General features: G+C 43.6%; 1 protein-coding gene across 1 annotated transcript in view; it reads right to left on the bottom strand.

Moving 5' to 3' along the window:
* The window catches only part of LOC126271993 (mitoguardin), a 1,260,603-nt gene that overhangs the window by 518,850 nt on the left and 725,883 nt on the right, over positions 1 to 15,870 (bottom strand). The window lies entirely within an intron of this gene.

Here is a 15,870-nt window from a genome sequence, read left to right on the forward strand (position 1 = left end):
GTGCACGCAGTGTTGATTACTCGTAGCAAGTTAAAACTGCACGGCGGATCAGAACTCCAAACTGTATTCCTATCTTTGGGCTATGGCTAGCGAAACATCCGCAAAAAGCAGCGGGCACTACGCCCAACGTTTAAATTACGTCTACATTATAATCTCTCATATACAAATGCCTTACCTCCGTGTGACAAATTGCTACGATGAAAGAGATCTTAACTGTGGGAGTGGCGATCTCCGCAAGTGTTGCATGTCGCAATTAGGACAGATCCCTTGAACTAATGGTCGGCGGACATAGGCAATCGCATAAACGCGGGGCGTTGCGTGTTTACGGCATCGACCCGGTTTCGGATCCAAGGTTAGCGGCCGTGCGGCGACGTACGCATTACGAGCGAGCGTTTAAGTCGGCAGCGATACGATTATCATAAAACAAAGGCCTTCCCGCTAGTAAAACATGTGTGCCACCTGTAATTTGTCACAGGGACCGCGTGCGAATTGCACAATTTCATGTCGCACTTGGATGTACAATAAATTTAATATCTGCTAATAATAGGAGTAGTCACTGCTGCGAATAGAAAGTCACGTTAGTGCATTATTGAAGGTACGGAACAGCCGTCGTAAAGGTCTTTTTTACCGTCCTGTCCTGGAATCACTAATAATAACCTGTTCTCTGGATACTAGGCTGACGCAATGTTTACCGTTTTCCTACCGACGTGTGTTCCAGAGCAGTGTTTGTGAATACTGGTATCAATCACTGCCCCCCCCCCCCCCCCGTCATCATATCTCTGACTCAGTCGCATTACTGCTGCAATTTTTTCACATCCTATCACACCTACTTGACCCAGTTTCTATGTATCACTTATTTGTGTGCATTATTTTACTTTTTGCTGATCCGCGCAAATGAAATGCATAAATACAGGGTGTCGCACGATATGTGTTACCATTTTGTTTTTGAATATAAACTTTATTGTCGACACAATCTGAAAGGAACATATACTACAATGAAGAGATGTCCATGGAGATTTGTTGTAACTAAACACATGCTCAATATGTCCACCATTTCGTTTCCTAACTTCCTTCAAACGAACACTGAAGTTAGCGTTTACCCTACGGCACATGTCTTCCGTAATTTCATTGCAAGCTTGAAGAATGAGTCTTCTGAGCTCCATTAAATGACGTGGACGTTTCGGGAATTTTTTTTCCTTTAGGTACCCCCTAAGAAAAAAGTCACATGGATTGAGGTCTGGACAATCGGGGGTGCCAATTTTGTCTGTCATTGATGCGACATGGAAACCTGAGTAAAATGATCCGCATGTCGAAATGCTCTTGTAAAAAATCCAACACAGTGTTTCCAGTATGTGGCCTTGCTCCATCTTTCATGAACCACTGCGTGTTGAAGGGCAAGGCAGTAGCAAAAAGCTGTGGAATGAAGCTATTGCGAAGTATGCTCAAATAACGCTCATTGTTCACAGTTTCTTCAAAGAAAAAGGGTCCAATAAGTCCGTGACTGGAAATTGCTGCCCACGCTGTAATCCTCGGAGCATAATGTTGTCGTTTATGAAGCATATGTGGGTTTTCAATGGCCCGAAAGCGTACATTTTGTTTTTTAACGACACCGTCTAAATGAAAATGCGCCTCGTCTGAAAACCAAACGTTGTTGAGAGTTTCCTCCCTATCCACCGCCCCCTGAGCAAACAGTACATCTACATCTACATCTACATCCGTACTCCGCAAGCCACCTGACGGTGTGTGGCGGAGGGTACCCTGAGTACCTCTATCGGTTCTCCCTTCTATTCCAGTCTCGTATTGTACGTGGAAAAAAGGATTCTCGGTATGGTTCTGTGTGGGCTCTAATCTCTCTGATTTTATCCTCATGGTCTCTTCGCGAGATATACGTAGGAGGGAGCAATATACTGCTTGACTCTTCGGTGAAGGTATGTTCTCGAAACTTCAACAAAAGCCCGTACCGAGCTACTGAGCGTCTCTCCTGCAGAGTCTTCCACTGGAGTTTATCTATCATCTCCGTAACGCTTTCGCAATTACTAAATGATCCTGTAACGAAGCGCGCTGCTCTCCGTTGGATCTTCTCTATCTCTTCTATCAACCCTACCTGGTGCGGATCCCACACTGCTGAGCAGTATTCAAGCATTGGGCGAACAAGCGTACTGTAACCTACTTCCTTTGTTGTCGGATTGCATTTCCTTAGGATTCTTCCAATGAATCTCAGTCTGGCATCTGCTTTACCGACGATCAACTTTATATGATCATTCCATTTTAAATCACTCCTAATGCGTACTCCCAGATAATTTATGGAATTAACTGCTTCCAGTTGCTGACCTGCTATTTTGTAGCTAAATGATAAGGGACCTATCTTTCTATGTATTCGCATCACATTACACTTCGCTACATTGAGATTCAATTGCCATTCCGTGCACCATGCGTCAATTCGCTGCAGATCCTCCTGCATTTCAGTACAATTTTCCATTGTTGCAACCTCTCGATACACCACAGCATCATCTGCAAAAAGCCTCAGTGAACTTCCGATGTCATCCACCAGGTCATTTATGTATATTGTGAATAGCAACGGTCCTATGACACTCCCCTGCGGCACACCTGAAATCACTCTTACTTCGGAAGACTTCTCTCCATTGAGAATGACGTGCTGCGTTCTGTTATCTAGGAACTCCTCAATCCAATCACACAATTGATCTGATAGTCCGTATGCTCTTACTTTGTTCATTAAACGACTATGGGGAACTGTGTCAAACGCCTTGCGGAAGTCAAGAAACACGGCATCTACCTGTGAACCCGTGTCTAAGGCCCTCTGAGTCTCGTGGACGAATAGCGCGAGCTGGGTTTCACACGATCGTCTTTTTCGAAACCCATGCTGATTCCTACAGAGTAGATTTCTAGTCTCCAGAAAAGACATTATACTCGAACATAATACGTGTTCCAACATTCTACAACTGATCGACGTTAGAGATATAGGTCTATAGTTCTGCACATCTGTTCGACGTCCCTTCTTGAGAACGGGGATGACCTGTGCCCTTTTCCAATCCTTTGGAACGCTTCGCTCTTCTAGAGACCTACGGTACACCGCTGCAAGAAGGGGGGCAAGTTCCTTCGCGTACTCTGTGTAAAATCGAACTGGTATCCCATCAGGACCAGCGGCCTTTCTTCTTTTGAGCGATTTTAATTGTTTCTCTATCCCTCTGTCGTCTACTTCGATATCTACCATTTTGTCAACTGTGCGACAATCTAGAGAAGGAAGCACAGTGCAGTCTTCCTCTGTGAAACAGCTTTGGAAGAAGACATTTAGTAATTCGGCCTTTAGTCTGTCATCCTCTGTTTCAGTACCATTTTGGTCACAGAGTGTCTGGACATTTTGTTTTGATCCACCTACCGCTTTGACATAGGACCAAAATTTCTTAGGATTTTCTGCCAAGTCAGTACATAGAACGTTACTTTCGAATTCATTGAAAGCCTCTCGCATAGCCCTCCTCACACTACATTTCGCTTCGCGTAATTTTTGTTTGTCTGCAAGGCTTTGGCTATGTTTATGTTTGCTGTGAAGTTCCCTTTGCTTCCGCAGCAGCAGTTTTCTCTGCTGCTTGTGTTCTTCAGTGAGCTTCTGTGCACAGGTCATCTTGTATGGGTACATATGGAAGTCACTTTTAAGAATGCATTGAACAGAGCGTCTGGATATTCCCAGCTGCACTGTGGCCTCTCTATACGATTTCCCGGGACTTCTCTGAACAGCAACTCGTACAATTTCAATATTCTCCGGCGAACAAACGGGCTTAGGCCGAGGTCGCTTCCCTTCCAATACTGTTCCTTCCTGTACAAATTTATCGTATAACCTGTGGATGGTCTTCTTGCAAGGGACCCATCGTGTGTTAAACTGCTGTCGAAAACGCCTGTGAGTCACAAGGCTTTCCGTTTCATGAAAAAGTAACACAATTGCCGATCGTTGCTGTGTCGTCAGTCAGCCATTGCTGCTTACTAGTCTCCTAGCGGCAGTATCGTGAATTACACGTCATTTCGTAACTCATTTGTTTTTCCAAGCTCTGCTGGTACTGCTGTAGAGATCCCAGCGGGATATCTAATGTGCGTCGTAAACTGTGAAAGAAACAATTGGTAACACATTTCGTGCGCCACCCTGTAATTGAAACTTTTCAACAGTATATTACACTCTAAAGATCGCAATGAAATATGTAATAATCGTTGCCACTAGAGCTAAAGTAGAAAATAAGAATACCCTGTTTCCATTTGTGCTCATTAACCGTTTCCAAGAACGAGAATGTACCGAACTAATAGTGAAATAGAAGATATTAAGGGAAAGTTCTCATCGCAAAAATTGCATAGTCAGGCCACCGAGCTCTCTTGCTGCAGCATTAGATTCATCCCCTGCATGCTCTTCTTGAAAGGTGTATGAGCTTGCTCTTAAGGGAAATTTATATACGTAAGTGACGCAGCACGAAGAAGTTATGCAAATTAGTCACAAACCGATACTGATACAGGTTGTGTTGTGTTGTGGTCTTCAGTCCTGAGACTGGTTTGATGCAGCTCTCCATGCTACTCTATCCTGTGCAAACTTCATCATCTCCCAGTACCTACTGCAACCTAAGTCCTTTTGAATCTGCTTAGTGTATTCATCTCTTGGTCTCCCTCTACGATTTTTATCCTCCACGCTGCCCTCCAATACTAAATTGGTGATCCCTTGATGCCTCAGAACATGTCCTACCAACCGATCCCTTCTTCTGGTCAAGTTATGCCACAAACGTCTCCTCAATCCTATTCAATACTTCCTCATTAGTTATGTGATCTACCCGTATAATCTTCAGCATTCTTCTGTAGCACCACATTTCGAAAGCTTCTATTCTCTTCTTGTCCAAACTATTTATCGTCCATGTTTCACTTCCATACATGGTTACAGTCCATACAAATACTTTCAGTAATGACTTCCTGACACTTAAATCTATACTCGATGTTAACAAATTTCTCTTCTTCAGAAACGATTTCCTTGTCATTGCCAGTCTACATTTTATATCCTCTCTACTTCGATCATCATTAGTTATTTTGCTATCCAAATAGCAAAATTCTTACTACTTTAAGTGTCTCATTTCCTAATCTAATTCCCTCAGCATCACCCGACTTAATTCGACTACATTCCATTATCTTTGTTTTGCTTTTCTACAGGTATCGACGGAAAATGCAAATTGTAAACTTTGGCGGCACACGGATGAATGTGTGACGCTGCAGCGCAATTTCGACGAGTAGCTGGCAAGCAACGTAAGCAGGGGACATGTCTATAGCAGGACATACAGTCTTCGCCAGTTTCATTCCGTGTACTCATTTCGACAGAAACTATGTCTCGCAGACAGGCGTGTGAACAATATACGCAAATATCAGCATTTGAGACAGGAAGTATAGTTGGGCTCGAAGAAGCCGGCTGAAGGAATCGGCGAATCGCTCGACATTTGAATAGGGGCCGCCGTCTGACGAGGTTGGCAGGAATGGGTAAACCGTGGACGAACACAGCGTCAAGAAGAATCGACCTAGAGCGATGACAGAAGGTAAGGAACGAGCGATCTTTGAAGAGGCACTCGGAGCCACGGATTCATCATTATCATGGATACGTCGTGCAACCGCTGAGTCAGTGACCACAAGGACCATTAATAGAAGGCTCTCAGGGAAGGGGGCTGAGCTCACGGCGTCGCTTGTGCCGACTATCACCTCTGTACACCAGCAAGTCCATTTGTAGTGGTGTCGGACACATTCCGTTTGGTATCTCCCTCGCTAAACTCTTCACTGATGAGTCCCACTTCGAAAAGAGCGAAGACGTGTCTGAAGATGCCCTGGAAGTGGTGGGATGGCAGCCTGACTGTTGCCCGTCGTACATCCCGACAACCAAGAGTAAGGTTCTAGGGTGCGATTTCATTTCACAGCATACCCCTTTGACTGAATACGCGGCACCCTTACAGCACAGCAGTACGTCGACGATAATGCCCATCATGGCAGCCCATCCTGGACTTACAGTTGGAGACGATAATGCCCGTCCACAGTCGGCGAAAGTTTCTACTGCTTGTCTTCGTGCTTGCAGTATTCTACCTCAGTCATAAAGGTCGCCAGATCTCTCTCCAGTTGAGAATGTTTCAGCATTAGTGCAGCGCTCTCCAACGAGCTCGAGGATCTGAAGCCCTAACGTGCCAGTTGAACAGAATTTTGCACGATCTCCCTCAGCAGGAGATCCAACAACTGTATCAGCCAATGCCAAGTCGAATAATTGCTGACATAAGGGCTATAAGGACCAGAGGCGGACCTACACGTTATTGGTTTGCTCAGTTTGTAAAGCTATTTCTCTGGAATAAATCATCAAATTTTTCTGAAACCTTAATCATTTGTTTGTACATGTACATCAATGTACAGATTTCTGTCATATTCGGATAATTCCTTCATGGTGCGTGTTTTTTCCCCCATAGTGTGACAGAAAAAATTAAGCACCCAGAAGACAAGGTCGGATGTCAATGTAACTTTGTACACGTACACACTATCAGAGTTGCAATTCGCTATGACAGGTAGAAGGGTACCATGGTGCATTAGTTCAAAAATGGTTCAAATGGCTCTAAGCAGTATGAGACTTAACATCTGAGGTCATCAGTCCCCTAGAACTTAGAACCACTTAAACCTAACTAACCTAAGAACATCACACACATCCATTCCCCCGAGGCAGGATTCGAGCCTGCGACCGCAGCAGCAGCGCGGTTCCAGACTAAAGCGCCTAAAACTGCTCGGCCACAGCGGCCGGCCTCGAGCATTAGTGCTGTTAGTGTTTAGTGTTGATACCAGGCCTCGTATGGGATATAAGGGGCTCGAACTGCGTCAGATACCGGCTCCCAGGTTGATGCCGTATTTCTCGACTTTCGAAAGGTGTTCGACTCAGTTCCGCACTGTCGCTTGCTGCAAAAATTGCGCGCTTACGGTGTATCCGAGGACATATGCGTTTGAATAGAAAGTTTTCTAACAGACAGGGAGCAGTACGTCGTCTTGAACGGGGTGACTTCAACAGAAACAAGCGTAACTTCAGGGGTGCATCAGAGCAGCGTAATAGGTCCGCTGCTTTTTACGATTTACATTAACGATCTGGTTGATCGTATTGACAGCGGCATTAGACTGTTTGCCATGATGCTGTAGTCTACAGGAAAGCAGAATCACACGAAAGTTGTGAGCAAATGAATGAGGATTTGCAGAAAATAAATGCGTGGTGTAATGACAGGTAGTTATCTCTCAATATTAAGTATAGCCTACTGCGTTACCAATCTCATAGAAAGTTTGAAGTGGAACGCACTTGCAAATAGACGGCGCACTAAACAGAAGGGGCTGCTCACTAAATTCCGAAATCCGATCTTCACCGAGGATGTAGAGTATATATTATTACCACCAACTTTCAAATCTCGCAATGATCACCATTCAAAGATAAGGAAATAGGCGTTTGTACTGAGGCGTTTAGACAGTCGTGTTTCCCTCGCGCGATCCGCGAGTGGAACAGAGGGGGGGAAATTTGATTTTGGCGCGAATTGTACCCCCCGCCACACACTGCTTGGTGGCTAGCGGAGTATATATGTAGATGTAGAATGACACGGAGATGCTGTGTACTCATGAGAGACAGCGTTATCAGCACCTTATTTAGTCTGAGGGAGAGCTGATTGTGGGTCTCCATTTTGGAGGGTGGTCGAATCATGCAATATCCAGATTTGTGGGGCATTCTGAGCTGATGATGGCCCGATGTACATGGGTACGTCAGGGCAGGGATACTCACAAGGTCCCAGTCCGCCATGTCTGACCACCACAAGGGAGGATCGCCGTATTAACATCGTAGTGCCTTCAAATCTGCGCCTCTACCCGTGAAAAAGCAATGGTCTGTGTTATCCCGCGCCACTGGTCGGAAACTAGCAGCAGCTGAATAAGGACATTACCCCTCTATGCTTAGGCTGCCGTTAACACCACAACGTAAACAGCTGATTCTCGAGTGATGCCATGACTGGGCAGCATAGATGCTGATGAATAGCGCCGCACTGTGTTCAACGTTGAATCGAGGCTCTGCACTACCCGGTATGACCATCGTCGATGAGAGTGGTATAGAACTTGAGAGAGTTCCCATCCTTCCAATGTCTTGTAGAGACATAGCGGCGTTACTCGTGGCGCCACGGCGTGAGGAAGCCATCGGGTATGACTTCCGGTCATGGTTTAGAGTCATTTAGGGAGCTCTGACGGCACAATGGTTCGTTATGCACATCTTGCATTTTCATATGTTCCATCTCATGCGACAGTGTTGTTGTGTCATTTGTCAAACGGACAAACCTCGTCCACAGATGGCACGTGTCTTTATGAAATGTCTGCGTCATCTTGAAGTACTTTCGCGATCAGCAAGATGCCCAGATCTGTAGTCGGTACAACGTTTGTGGGACCAGCTCGGACGTCAGCTCCATCCCAGTGCCAGTATCCTGGAAATCAGAGAGCAGTTCCAACTGCTGTGGGCAGTTTGCCTGAAGGAAGGATAAAATGGCTTTACACACCCTTCCTAATTCAATCAGTGCATGCATTCATTCACGTCACAGGGGACACAAAGTCATACTGGTAAATGGGCTGTTACTGCCAAGTTCTTTGCAAATTTAGCTCGATTTTGGAATCACTCTCAACTCGTGCAGTTTCTTTTCCTCCTCCCCTCCTGGGTGCCTCATTTTTTTTCCAGACTGTCTAATTAGTTTTGTCACTGACACAATTTGCACTATTTATACCCTACACCAGCAATTTGAAGGTCCCAGTCCACCAGATATTTTCAGCTTTCGCTATTGCGTTACCACAATGCTCTGTGCGGTTGGAACCAACCAATTCCTTCACTTTCTGTCCTCATTTTTTTTAATTTCATTCAAATTCATAGTAACTATATAAAGTAAATACAGTCAGCCTCAACGCATGCTTGAGAACGGAATGTAACACTTTGTCACACACTACCAAACATCCCTGTCGTCTAGCATGAGATATTCACTCTGCAGCGGAGTGTGCGCTCATATGAAACTTCCTGGGAGATTAAAACTATGTGCCGGACCGAGACTCGAACTCGGGACCTTTGCCTTTAGAGGGCAGGTGCTCTATCAACTGAGCTACCCAAGCACGACTCACGCCCCGTCCTCACAGCTTTACTTCTGCCAGTACCTCGTCTCCTACCTTCCAAACTTTACAGAAGCCCTCCTGCGAACCTTGCAGAACTAGCACTCCTGAAAGAAAGGATATTGCGGAGACATGGCTTAAACACAATCTGGGGGATGTTTCCAGAATGAGATTTTCACTAAGCCATGTCTCCGCAACATCCGTTCTTTCAAGAGTGCTAGTTCTGCGAGGTTCGCAGCAGAGCTTCTGTAAAGTTTGGAAGGTAGGAGACGAGGTACTGGCAGAAGTAAAGCTGCGAGGGCGGGGCGTGAGTCGTGCTTGGGTAGCTCAGTTGGTAGCGCACTTGCCCGCAAAAGGCAAAGGTCCCGAATTCGAGTCTCGGTCCGGCACACAGTTTTAATCTACTAGGAAGTTTCATCCCTGACGTCTGTTATAAATTGGGCAGGCATCTGAGACCACAGAAACCAGTTACTCTCCAAAACAAGGCAATAGCACAGTTGGAAATGGATGAGAATACGAAGTGGTTGCGGTTTTTAAAGGAATCATCGCGGCATTTGGCTGAAGGCATTTAGGTAAATTTCGAAAAACTCAATTGAGAATCGCTGAATAAGAGAGTACTGTAAATACCGTTGTACAGATTCCTCAGTTCTGTGCCGAGACAGTAAGAATTACGAGAAATTTCTTACTCTTGTCTCGTTGAAAAAATGCATTTCTGAAGACTTTTCATTAGACATCTTCAGAGAATTTCGTATGTTTATAACTATTTATGAAATGGTTCAAATGGCTCTGAACACTATGGGACGTAACACCTGAGGTCATCAGTCCTCTAGAACTCAGAACTACTTAAACCTAACTAACTTAAGGACATCACACACATCCATGCCCGAGGTAGGATTCGAACCTACGACCGTAGCGGTCGCGCGGTTACAGACTGAAGCGCCTAGAACCGATCGGTCACAGCGGCCGGCTATTCATAAAAACGGATGAACGTGTACGGATATGGAGACGACCACATGAATTCATGGACCCTGCATGTCAGCAGGGGACTGTTCAACCTGGCGGAGGCTCTGTAATGGTGTGGGGCGTGTACAGTTGGTGCGATATAGGACCCTTACACGTCTAGATATGACTCTGACATGTGACACGTTAGTAAGCATCCTGTCTGATCACGTGCATCCATTCATGTCCATTGCGCATTCCGACGGACTTGGGCAATTCCAGCATGACAACGCGACACCCCACACTTCCAGACTTGCTACAGAGAGGCTCCAAGAACAGTATACTGAGTTTAAACACTTCCACTGGCCACCAAACTCCCCAGACATGAGCATTATTGAGCATATCTGGGATGCCTTGCAACGTGCAGTTCAGAAGAGATCACCCATGGTACCCCTACGGATTTATTGACAGCCCTGAAGGATTCGAGGTATCAGTTCCCTCCAGCACTACTTCAGACTGTAGTCGAGTCCATGCCACGTCGTGCTGAGGCACTTCTGCAAGCTGGCGGGAGCCCTACACGATATTAGGCAGGTGTATCATTTTTCTTTCCTCTTCATTATATAACAGCCAATGGAAACAGTGCTAATCGAAACTAGCACGTGTACGTAATGTTCCTGTCAAAAGTGCCGTTACTTGTGACGACACGGACAATTGCAAGAGTAAAGTGCCAGTAGCTTAGGCACTTAACGACGTGCCACAAGCAGACAGCGCCGCGAGCGCTAACAAACTTAGCGCCCGCTGTGTCTGCCTGCAGAGGTGCTGCAGCGATGACGCAACGCAGCAGGTGTCTGACCTGCAGTGGCAGCGTGACGCCAACATCACAGCACAGACTGCCAGGCACCGCTCCAGTGAGGTGAGGGTCCGGTGTATGTTGCAGAGTGTTGCTTAAGCTAAACTTTCCCTTTAACCTTATTTACAGCGAAGTATTTGCCATATAGTGTTACATACGCCGCACAAGTTCTGCGGCACGGAGTTCATTTTACATTGCCTGACAGCAAGAGTGAAGTAAAAAGAGTGAAGCATCCTGAAGGTAACCACGGGTTGACAGGGTATGTGATGTTATATCACTGATTACAATATCGAATAAAACTTACAAAATACTTGGTTAATTAGTAACCTGTTCCTTAGATATATGAACGATTTTTTTCATCGAAATGGTGTGGAACGAGTCAGTTCACACGATATGTGTACACAACTAGTGGTAACATTAATGAACACATTAGTTTTTTAGTTCAGCTCTTGAAAATACACTATTTTTCTAACCACTACGTACAAATTCGTCACTGGAATAGAAGAAGCTGTCCAGGAGACAAGATTTTAGACTATATTTAAGATCTGCTGTGCTATCTATCAGACATTTCCTGTTGCTAGACAAAAGATCAAAAATTTTTGTTGCTATATATTGTACTCCTTTCTGCGCCACTGGCAGTTTTAATAATAACGGGTAATAAAAGTAGTTTTTCCCTCTGGTGTTGTAGGTGTGGACCACGCTGTTCTTCGGCTGTGATGGATTATTTATAAAGAATTTCACTAGCGAATACCTGTATTGTGATCGCACAGTTAAAATACTTACCTCTATAAGAGGTACCTACATGACATCCGTGGGTGAACGCTACATATTATTCGTAATTTTCGCTTTACTGTAATCAATACTTTCTTTCTAAGGTAAGTGGTAACTCCAGAAAATTATTTCAAAATACATTAGTTGAAATAGGAAAAATATGTCAGGAAATTAATTGAAATTAATTCGTTTGATTCCAACATTAGCACGTATACGAAGAGCAAAAGTAGCTGAATTTCGTTGTTTGCAAAGCTCAGTAAAATACACACGTCAAAAAAAGTTTTGCGTCATCTCAGTTCCCAGAGTTCCGGAACCTGTACAGAAAATTGGAAGAGAGATCAACATAAATATCATTTCCGCCCTTTTCATTGCTCATGAAAATCACACATTGCATCTGGTACCACTATACAGCGAGACCTTCAGAGGTCGTGCCTCAGACTGCTGTACACACTGGTACCTCTCATACCCAGTAGCACGTTCTCTTGCACTGACGCATGTCTGTATTCGTCGTGGCATACCAACCACAAGGTCATCAAGACACTGTTGGTCCAGATTGTCCCACTCCTCAACGGCGATTCGGCACAGATCCCTCAGAGTGGCTGGTGGGTCACGTCATCCACAAACAGCCCTTTTCAATGTATGACAGGCATGTTCGATAGGGTTCGTATCTGGAGAACATGCTGGACTCTCTAGTCGAGCGATGTCGTTATCCTGAAGGAAGTCATTCACAAGATGTGAACGATGTGGGCGGAAATTGTTGTCCATGAAGTCGAATGCCTCGCCAATATGCTGCCGATATGGTTGCACTATCGGTCGGAGGACGGCATTCACGTATCGTACAGCCGTTACAGCGCCTTCCATGACCGCCAGCGGCGCACGTCGGTCCCACATAATGCCACACAAAACAATAGTGAACCTCCACTGGCTCCTTTTTTACGTCCTGTAGAATCTTTACCTTCGCACCATCTGTTGTAAAGGTATTCCCAGAACTTTCCAAACCCATAATCATACGCGAATATTTCTCCGATAGTCCAGATAACAATAAAGTGCCAATCCATTCCTCTGCAATTTCAATACCAATATTCCTCAGGCGACCTGAGATTGAAATGGTTCACGTATTCGTCAACGTTTTTTCAATTGTTCAATCTTGCAGTTATCAGCTCTCGAAGTAATCCTAATTTTCTGGTTAAACCTCCATCTTCAAATGCGTTTTTCAGTTTGTCCCATACCTTCTTTACAGACGTAGCCTTTTCTATGTGAACATAATTTACTGGATCGATCAAGAGGAATAGTCTTAATTTCGCCTTCCGATCCTTAGCAGAAATATTTGATTCCATAGGTTTCGCTGTACCATTTACAACGTACTACAGTGGTCTGCAAATACGTCTAAACGGCAAATTTCCAAGTTGCACAGCTCTCGCGACCTACGAGCTACTCTATTTGCAGTATTTGTTTCGTACTCACATTAACAGCCACTTTTATTCATCGTATACACAATGCAATTTTATACGAACTTCTGCACATTTTCTGGAAAAACACTTCTCCATGAAACTTATTGTTTCACTTTAATTCTGTGCTGTGGCCATAAACTGTTGGATTCTTTGTTTAGCGTAGCGAAACAAAGGCTAAAAATTGTTTAGGGACAGAATAAAACTTACATTTTATTAACAGATGAACACATTTTACAAATAGGTTACGCACAAAATCTCGTTACCAATCCATAACTACAGACTATCATTTCATAGAGGTCTAATGCACTTAGCACAATGTATTCTATGCACAACAATAAGCACCGTCGTATTTGCTAAGGTGGCACAGGTAGAATATGCATATTGTCTGTACGCCGGCTTCTGTGCTGGGAATAGTCGAAGACATAACATCTAGTTTTAGTCCTTAGTGTTGTAATTTTGCGAATGTGTAAGTTTCACCTTAACTGAGTGCTTAATTCTTCAGTGCCAATTCTTCGTAGGGCTGAGCTACTACAGAATAACTTGGGATACTTCGCATAGAAAGGAACTGAGAATAATATCGCGATTTTTGGAATCATGGCAGTGGCTTCTTTGTACTCTATAATTTTGTGATTGTGGGACAATAAGTAACGTACATCTATCAGTGTGACTAGATTCCTTAATTAATCGTGGAACTGATTATGAACAGTAAGTATGGTTTTAGCATTCGGTAGTCTTATCAACAAAAGGTCACTGTTTTGTGCAAATTTGAGTGAATTTTCTTTATACATGGTTGGTAGCCATTAACACGCGCTTTGTTCATAATATCATGCTTTAGTATTCTATACTTGAAAATGATTTAATTTATTTGCTTAAATAAATTCTCGTGCATTGTCTGATAGCGCGATCTTTCTTGACGTGAGGTTTCTTTTATATTTCATCGACTTTTCTTTGTAGTCGGCAGCCACGTGGTTATTAGTGATTTCCGAAGACTCCCACCTTCCGGAATACTTGTTTTCAGGACTTAGGTCTTATTCAATGTTCTTAATTGCAATCTGGAGTAATTGACTATAGATCTGCCAATAATTTTCTGTTAAAGTATTCGACCATAGGGGCTAGTTTCTCTCTAACCTAAATTAAATTTTATTTTCTTTACTAAATTATTGAACAACTTCTCTCTCTGTGATGAATGATTAGTCAGAAAGTACGCGTGCGTGATCCATCTTTCCTACAGCATTCCCGATTTCAGACGATTCTGTTACTCATGAAGGGATTTCAGTTCGTTTTACCAGCAATATTCAGTGCCAACATTCCACGCTGGGCTAAGTTTTTTCTGTTAAATGTACATTGTTCATGTGGTTCCCTTTAAAGAATTTATCTTGAAATAAATGTATAATAGAAGCCATTCTGATGTTCAATAATGCACCCGTTACCTATCCAATTTCCTATCGAGGCTCTTCCAGGCCAGTTCAAACGTATGTGATTATTAGTGTCTATAAGAGCATTTCCCAAGCCTATTCCACTTCAGAACTGATCAAGAGTTATCAAGGCATATCAAAATTTCATTATTTTTTCCTGAACTGAAGCCAGTCCACTAACGTTTTTTTTTTTTTTTTTTTTTCTTTCCAAGCGAATGCTCAGAGTCATTAAGTGGTAGGACAATTCAGGTGGCGACAACAGATACCTTGTGTAATAAAATTCAAAATCCGTTACTAATGAATCAGGTTACGTAACAGAATAAATTTCCATAGGTCAAGATAACCGTACAATCGAACAGGTATGTTACAGAATTACTTTTAAGCTAATTTTTTTCAAAAACTACGTTAAAAATTTCATTTTTTAATTTAACATATTAAAATTAAAAATAGTCCTGGTTGCAGCTTATTAATTTGCTAACAAAGCGTTTCGCCTTCGCGGAGAATCTTCAGTTTATCTTAAAATATTCCTTTTACAACATTTTAAAAACCACGAAACGGCTCTGTGCTAGACTGAAGCACGCGTCGACTGAGACGACCCCGCAAAGACCTTAATAAAGTCGTGCCAGCAGGACGGACTGGTGCAATGGTAGCATCACCCTCACAAGGAAGTGTACACATTTAAAGATATTACAAAGTGCTGCCGCCGTAAGTTCACGGCAGGAGCGCCAAGTGGGCACACGGGCCGATCGATTTACGCCGAACAGGCCATATTTAGATCTGAAGATGGACTAATTCCGCTGAAACAGGTCACTGTAATAAACATAAGTGATCCAGACTGTCCTTCAGTCATATAATTATAAACCAAGATATCCTTGGGAACCAATGCCCCCTTTCTGTCTTTTTGAATTTTTTTTTTTTGTTAGTTAAGATTAAAACCATCGTTTGTAACACATGTTTTTCCAAGAGAGTATCAGGATCCGCACAAACAATCGCCATCGACAGATCACAACAAAATTCCCACTGGGTACATTTTCTTATTTAAGGGTATGGTGAAACAAGAGAGCACACTCAACACAGCCTTCCGAAATGCCTACACAAAAGAATAAGAAGCAAATATTCCAGAATTCGAATCAAGAATAGCTGCCAACATGAGTAACATGTAAATATCCTCGGAGTAGCGAAGCAACTTTAATCACTTCTTCAAGTCTTCTGGTCCAGACTGTATACCAATTAGGTTTCTTTCGGAATATGCTGATGTAATAGCTCCATACTTAACAAT

The sequence above is a fragment of the Schistocerca gregaria genome, chromosome 5 (assembly GCF_023897955.1).
Source record: "Schistocerca gregaria isolate iqSchGreg1 chromosome 5, iqSchGreg1.2, whole genome shotgun sequence".
In the NCBI taxonomy this organism is placed as follows: domain Eukaryota; kingdom Metazoa; phylum Arthropoda; class Insecta; order Orthoptera; family Acrididae; genus Schistocerca; species Schistocerca gregaria.